The sequence below is a fragment of the Zalophus californianus genome, chromosome 14 (genome assembly GCF_009762305.2).
Source record: "Zalophus californianus isolate mZalCal1 chromosome 14, mZalCal1.pri.v2, whole genome shotgun sequence".
In the NCBI taxonomy this organism is placed as follows: Eukaryota; Metazoa; Chordata; class Mammalia; order Carnivora; family Otariidae; genus Zalophus; species Zalophus californianus.
In genome coordinates, this window is record NC_045608.1 from 55,154,528 (window position 1) to 55,163,438 (window position 8,911).

Genomic DNA, 8,911 nt, shown 5'->3' on the forward strand with positions numbered 1-8,911 from the left:
AATGTAAATAGAACATTTTCCCCCTTACGACTTGTCTCCCACCCTGCACTTGGTTTACTTGGAGTCTATCGTCACTGAATATAAGTATTCTAAACTGTCATCATAACTTTGGAATGTCAAAGTATGGACAAATAATATTCTTTCCTAAGTTTATAAAATATTTTTGTGATCTATAGTTTATTTTAATTGTAACAACATTGGATCAAAATTTTAAGGTTATAATTTGTATGCCCAAAATGTGAATATTACACTCTTGTAAAACTTTAAATGTTAAGCAATCACTCAAGAGCATAACCAACTATCCAATGAAATCTTTGTCCTTTTCCCAGGCAAATCCAAAATATAGAATCAGTGCCTTTTTGAGATTTATTAAGCAACTACAAAGGAAATCAACCTTTTTCAGATAGCAGATTCCCTCTTTGAGTCTCTTTGAATGAGGTGTTCATTGGGTGATATTCATGAATATACTATGATAAATATACATAGCAAAGAAAACCACCAGGCTTTTAATAGGCCACTATAATGGTACTCCCAGAATTTCTTTTCCTAAGAATTCAGGCCCCTGGGTTGTTGAACCATCATTTCATCCAGCACTGTATTTACTGCTCACAGATTCTTGAGTATTCTGTGCCTTGATTAGTCTACTGTAATAAATTTTAACAGAGAGAGGATTCTTCACCTTAACTTTAGTGTTTCAATTTGGAACTTTGAGTCTTTGTTTTCCTGCTAACTCTCACCTTCTCCTCTCACTTTCTCCCCATATCTTTACTAAGTTTCTTCCTCTCACTTATATGATTAAAGTACACAGAGTATCTAAGCATTTTAGGGGAGAGGAACGATGCCATTTTGTTCTTTTTTGTAAAAGAATCAAATAATACACAAATAGGCAAAGTCTAACATATATTTTTTTTCTTCATTTTCCCTCCTCCAAACTGAAGCTGTTCTCCTCAGAGGTAACCATGATTAAAAATTTGATGTGTAAACTTTCATGTATATCTACATATACGCATACTCAAACCTGCTCATTTCATTCATGTGGTTGTATGACTTGATTTTTTGGGGGGGATCTTTCCGAGTGTGTGTACATAATTCTACTTAATTCATTTTAATAGCTCTATGGTATTGCAAAGTATGGATGTTCATTTCTTAGCAATATTTAAAATAAAAGATACAAATATTACTGCTCATGAAACCACTGTCCAGTTTAAGAAGTCACATATTACCAGCATTATGGAAGTTCCCCATGTAACCCTCTGTGATTCTATCATACCCCTTCCCTCCTCCAATAACTCCAAACCTGATTTGGACTTTACTATTCCTTTACGTTTCTTTGTACTTTCTTTATACTTTTTATTACATATTTATGTATGCCTTACTGTATTTTTTCCACACGTTCTAAACTTTATATAAATAGTATCAAAATATATTTAATTATTTCCTTAGCAAAGTGTTTATGATAGTCATCAGTATTGAGCTAGAAAGTTCTAGTTCATTAATTTTTAATTTTTATCAATATAAAATAGTTTATTATATAAACATAACACAATGTATTTATTCACTCTTGTGTGAATGGACATTTGTGTGTTTTCAATTATTCATAACTAAAAACACATGTTGAGAACTTTTGGTTTCTGATCTAACATGTAAAGAGCTTGGAAGTCATTGTTCCCATCCTCACAAAAGCTGAACATATTGAAGATCAAAAACTCTTCTTAGATTCCTCAGAGAATTGGGGTCATAAGACAAACTGCTGGCGCCAAAACTAAAGAGACAGTTAGGTGTATACAAAGTATCACAGCTTACTGGAGCAGAAGCCCAGGGGTAGAAACATTCTAAAAAATAAGTAGAAAAACCTAAACTGTAATTGCCAATTTGCTGGAGGCTCAGGATAGACAAATTTGAGAGTTAAAGACTCCTAGGGCCCAGGCTCAGAGAGCCCCATACTATGGTGAGCCTTACATTTAGAAGCCCTACTAAGTTCTCACAGTAAAGATCACAAATAATTCCCTTGTGTTTATGACAGGGAGAAGGGGAAAATAACCATACTGAAATATGTCCAAAGCACTCTATTCCAAAAAAAAAAAAAAAAAAGTATTTATTTATTTGAGAAAGGACGTGCGTGTGGTGGGGGGCGGGGCTGGGAGGGAAAGGCAGAGGAGGAGGGAGAAGCAGACTCTCTGCTGAACAGGGAGCGCAAGGCAGGGCTTTGTCTGAGGACCCTGAGATCATGACCTGAGCCAAAGGCAGATGCTTTACCAACTGAGCCACTCAGGCGCCCCAAACATTCTGTTCTTCTTAATAAAGCATGTCATCAAGGGAAATTATTTACCAGAGTGTATCTAACTGATGTTTTATCAGAGCCTAACTGATCTGAGGCAAGGGAAATATCCAACTCCAGCCCCTGCTAGCCTTCCTGATTCATACAAGGGGGGAAAACCTGAGAAACACTGGTAAAGGTCATAGACCAGAGGCACAGGTTTAGTAAAAGCCTGAGACCTAATTATAAGACTATAGAATGCTTCCCCTCCCCCTACATACACTACATCAGTAGCATTCTTGTGTAATAACAGGAAAATACAACAAAATTATTGCAAATCTTAGACTTTATTTAAGAAGTGGTCTTTAGGAAAATCCAAAGACAGTAACAAAAATAAGGACACCAGAGGAAATTCTAGCCTCTGACATCCACAGCTATAACAAACAGTAAACAGACTAACTCCTAGGCAGGCAAATATAAAGCCTCACTTTGAAAACTATTTAACTGAGTTCCTGTTACCAGGTACATCATATCTGGCTTTCAACAAAAACTTCAAGGCATACCAAAAGGCAAAAAATAGTTGGAAGACAGAAAGCAAGCATTGGAACCAGCTACGGCAGAGATACTGGAATTAACAGAACAGGAATCTAAAACAACTATCAATAATACGATGAAGGCTGTAATGGAAAAGTGGACAACATGTAAGAACAGACGAGTAATGTAAGCAGAGAAATGGGAACTCAATGAATCAAAAGGAAATGCTGGAAAAAAAACCCCCACCATAACAGAAATAAATAATGGACTTTAATGGATTCATTAATAGACTTAATATGGCCAAGGAAAAATTCTCTGAGCTTGAAGAAATGTCTATAGAAACTTTCAAAACTGAAACACAGAGGAAAAAAAGAGTAAAAAGGACAGAACATAATATCCAGGAATTGTGGGCTAATTACAAAAGATGTAATACACATAGTAGGAGCACCAGGAGAAGAAAGAGAGAAAGGAAGAGAGATATTTGAAGCAACAATGAACATTTTCAAAAACTAACGATTGATGACAAACCACTGTTGCAGGAAGCTCAAAGAACAAGCAGGGTAAATGTCAAAACAAAACAAAAACCAAAACAAAACAAAAACCCAAAAAACCCTTACGTAGGCATATCATATTCAGATTTCAGAAAAGCAAAGACAACGAGAAAGTCTTGAAACTAAGGAGGAGAGACACGTGACATATAGTGAGCAGGGATAAGAATTACATCACTATTCTCTTGAGAAACCATGCTAGCAAGAAGAGAATGGAGTAAAACATTTAAGGTGTTGAAAGAAAAAAAAAACCCACCAGCCTGGAATTTATCCTTCAGAAAAGGACGTTCTTGGACAAACGTAAACTGAGGAAATTTATTGCTGGTAGAACTGCCTTGCAAGAAACATTTAAAGAAATTCTTTGGAAAGAAGGAAAATGATTTAGATCAGAAATTTAGATCTATATAAAGAAAGGAAAAGTATTAGAGAAGAAATAAAAATAAAATCAATTTTTCTTACTATTAATTGATCTGGCAGATAATAGTTTGTTTAAAATAATAATAGCAATAATGTATAGCTTATGGATCAGTAAAATTATTGACAGCAATACTATAAGGGATGGAAGAGGTGTATCAGGAATATTGTGTTGTAAGGTACTCATACTACCTGTGAAATGGTACAGAGTGACTTGAAAGAGGATTTGGATCACTTGCAAATGTATTTACAAATTGAAGGATAAGAAAGGAAAACTACATGTTCTCTCATGAAAGCAGATGCAAAATTCCTCAGCAAAATATTAGCAAATCAAATCCAACAATGTCAAATTTGTCAAAAATAACTGACAAAATTCAACATTCATTCATGATGAAAATTCTTAGCAAACTAGGAAGAGAACTTCCTCAACTTGATAAAGAACATTTCCCCAAAGCCCCAAACTTTACCTGCTTCTGGATGATAGGGTCATGGTAAAACAAGTAAAATTTGGGGTGATTACAGTTTCAAACTTCTTTTGGCATAAAAGTGTTCCAAGGTCAAAGACAATGTTATACTCTTTATATATATATATATGTATACCCTATACATATATTATTCTATTGCAACAATAATGTATGATGCATGCTGAATCTTGGATTCTGTCTCTAGTAGGGCACTGGGACCAGAAGAAACAATATTTCAAAAAGAAGAAGGGAAGGGGCTGCTGGATATAAATTGCATGTCCTGCCAACCAAGGAAGGGAAACATGTCTTGATTGATTGTTCAAGTAAACTGTCAACAAGCATGTGACCGGCTTGAGCTGACAATAATAAACATCAATAGATCCTTCACGTAAAAAAGCAGCTATCATGGACCAAATACGGTTTTTGCTATTTGTTGCCTCTCTCAGAATAACCAAGTGCTAGAAGGCAAGTGATTATTGTGAGTGGAAATATATTCTATTCACAATCAAATGAATGAGGTGGGCCCAAAGCCAAAGAATACTCTTGATTAGACTCTTATTTTATTGCCCTAAATTTAGCTAGCTAAATTTTGTTCAAGTTTTGAAATGGAGGTTTTGGCATTTATCATAAAATCTCGTTTTCATTGCAGAGATATCATAAGGCTCTATAATTACCCACACAGAAGGTCTTTTTTTTTATACAACATATATAGCATATAGTGAAGTCCCAAATTATATTATTGTTAACAGGTTGCCCTGGAGGAATCCAGACATAAAGATTTAGAATCTTGATGAAAGTGGGAACAAGCTATCATTTACAAGTTTCCAGTGGTTCTTCTCTTCTCTAGAAACAGAGCCTTCAACTCACATTTGGGGCAGACTTGTCTTTTGTGTTAAGGAAACTCCCAGAATTAACCCCTCAGTTCCACAAATATAAAACATACATCTACATGTTGTGAGGCAGAATGCCATTTCCTGCACAACCTTAATATGGTTGTAAACCGTTTATTTTGGTAATATAATATTTATATATCTCTGAAGCTGAGCTGGGTATAAAATGTTTTCAGGGTTTATTAAATGAGACCACACTTTCCCTGAACTCTCACATGTTTCTTTTGTTGTTGTTGTTTCTAAAGAGATTTTTTAAATGTATATTTTGAAATAATTCTAGACTTAGAGAAAAGTTGCAAAATAATGAGAGCCAGGCTTCTCACTGTGGTAGAAAGAAGTTGCAGATAAGAAAAAGGGAAAGCTTGGAATGAACATCATGGTGCTAGATTGGAATGAAAGGTATCTGCAGTATACAGAATGACGGATACAGTTTCAATATACTCTTCAACTAGTTTTCCCTAATATTAATATCTTGCATAACCAAAGCACAATTATCAAAGCTAAGAAATGAACATCGGTACAATACTGCTAACTAAAGATTTAATTTGAATGTACGAGTTTCCTCACTAGCATCTTTTTTCTTTCCTGGTATCCATTCCAGGATCCCACATTGCATTTAGTTAGGACTAACTAGTGTTAAGACTGCTTAGTTGTCTCCAATCTGTGATAGTTTCTCAGTCTTTCCTGATACCTTTGAAGAATATTGATCAGTTTTGTAATAGAATTTACCTCAATTTGAGTTTGCCTGATATTTTGTAATGATTAATTTGAGGTTATGAATTTTTGGCAAGAATATCTCGAAAGTGATGTGACTTTCTTGGTGCCTCATCACATCACAGGGCACACAAATTTGATACGTCTTTTCAATGGTAATGTTAACCTTTGTCATTAGATCAAGGGTTCATCAGGTTTCACACTTCCCAGTTTGCCACTGTACAAATATCTATTAGTTTCAATCTTTTGCCCCACTGGTGGATCTTGCCTATAATAATTAGGACTGTGGCACTCTAATGGTGATGTTCTTTTATTCCTTCAGCATTTATTAGTTAGAATTCTGTAAGGAAGAATTCTCTCCCATAAATTCAGAATTTATTCACTAATTTACATATGTCAGCATGGACTTATAGGTATTTATCTTATGCTGTGTGTTATAATTCAATATTTTATTTATTATTTGCTCAAATCACTCCAGCTTTGGCCTCTGGGCTCTTTAAGGCTGGCTTCTATGCCTGTTCAAAATGCCCCATTTTACTTGAGAAATACTTTACTTTCTGGCACTAAAAGTTGCCCCAGACTCATCTTATTTCCCCTGCCCCAGCCCTAGAATCAACCACTTCTGTAAGGAGCCCCTGGTTCCTTTTACTGGAGAACAATATTTACAAACCAAAATCTGGGCTCCTAGGTGTGCTCACTGCTACTGACATGTCATTACTTCTAGACCTGTAATCAAACAGAGGTTGGAATATGTGCATGTATACTAACCCATGTATACAAACACATCTATATTTATTTCCGCATTTATCTGTAAATATTTTTTTTTTAAATTACAGATATCTTTCATTCCAATCTAGCACCACGATGTTCATTCCAAGCGTTCCCTTTTTCTTATTTGTAACTTCTTTCTACCACAGTGAGAAGCCTGGCTCTCATTATCTAAAATATGCTTACTTGCTTGTTTAACTCTACTATATACATAAAGTATTTTCAGAATTTTTAACCCATATTCCCATGAAAAACACATTTGCTAACTAAAGTACAATAGTTGTCTACAGATTTTTTTGTCTTCAGCCTTTATGTATCTGGTCAAATATTGTTTTCCTTCATTAGTAGGTAGTTCTCTTCACCATCCTTAGATGCTGTCTTATTATTATTAACTATTAACTCAATTTTTAAATAGATATAGATCTATTCAGATTATCTATTTCTTCTTGTATAAGTTTTGGCAGCTTGTGTCTTTCAAGGAATTGCTCGATTTCATCTAGGTAATCAGATTTGTGGGTGTAGAGTTGCTCATAGTATCATTATTTTTTGCTTTTCATGGGAACAGCAATGATGGCACTTCTTTCATTTCTGGTGTTAGTAATTTGTCTCTCTTTTCTCTTAGCCTCTCTAGAGAGCTTAGTAATTAATTAGATTATTTTAGATTTTTCTTCTATTCTAATATGTACGTTCAATGTTATAAATTTTCCTCTAAGCACTGTCTTCACTGCATCTCACAAATTTTGAAAAGTTGTTTTTTCATTAACTATACTTGCTGTGGTGGGCATTTCATAATATATATAATTGTCAAATCACTGTGTTGTGCATCTGAAACTAATATAATATTGTATGTTAACTATACTTCAATAAAAAATGAAAAAAAAAGTTCTCTTGAGGTATCTTCTTTGACCCATGTGTTATTTAGAAGTATGTTTTATAATCTCCACATATTTTGGGATTTATTTAGTTATTATTTAGTTATTAGTTCTTTTTCCATTATTGATTTCTAATTTAATTCCATTGTGGTCTGATAGCAGGCATTGTATGATTTCTATCTTTTAAATGTGCTAAGGTATGTTTTGTGGCCCAGAATGTGGTCTGCATTGGTGAATATTCCATGTGAACTTGAGAAAAATGCATATTCTGCTGTTGCATGAAATAGTCTACAGATGCCACATACATCCAGTTGATTGACGGCATTGGTGAAATCAACTAGTTCCAGATGTAGTGTTCAGTGATTCATCAGTTGCATATAACACCCAGTGTTCATCACATCACATGCCCTCCCTAATGCCCATCACCCAGTTACCCCATCCCCCCACCTACCTCCTCTTCTGCAGCCCTCAGTTTGGTTCCCAGAGTCTAGACCCTCTCATGGTTTGTCTCCCTCTCTGATTTCTTCCCATTCAGTTTTCCCTCTGTTCCCCTATGATCCTCTGCATTATTTCTTATATTTCTTATATTCCACGTATGATGTATGATAATTGTCTTTCTCTGATTGACTTATTTCACTTAGCATAATACCCTCCAGTTACATCCATATGGATGCAAATGGTAGATATTTATCCTTTCTGATGGCTGAGCAATATTCCATTGTATATATAAACCACATCTTCTTTATCCAGTCATCTGTTGAAGGACATCCGGGCTCTTTCCACAGTTTGGCTATTGTGGACATTGCTGCTGTTAAAATTGGGGAGTATGTGCCCCTTTGTATCTTTGGGGTAAATACCCAGTAGTGTAATTGCTGGGTCATAGGGTAGCTCTATTTTTAACTTCTTGAGGAACGTCCATACTGTTTTCCAGAGTGGCTGTACCAGCTTGCATTCCCACCAACAGTGTAGAAGCATTCCCCTTTCTCCATATCCTCATCAACATTTGTTGTTTCCTGACTTGTTAATTTTAGCCATTCTGACTGGTGTGAGGTGGTATCTTATTGTGGTTTTGATTTGTATTTCCCTGATGACAAGTGATGTGGGACATTTTATCATGTGTCTGTTGGCCATTTGTATGTCTTCTTTGGAGAAATGTCTGTTCAGGTCTTCTGTCCATTTCTTGACTGGATTCTTTGTTTTTTGGGTTTTGAGTTTGGTAAGTTCTTTATAGATCTTGGATACTAGCCCTTTATCTGATATGTCATTTGCAAGTATCTTCTCCCATTCCATAGGTTGTCTTTTAGTTTTGTTGACTGTTTCCTTTGCTGTGCAGAAGCTTTTGATCTTGATGAAGTCCCAATAGCTCATTTTTGCTTTTGTTTCCCTTGCCTTTGGAAATGTATCTTGCAAGAAGTTGCTGTGGCTGAGGTTGAAGAGATTGCTGCCTGTG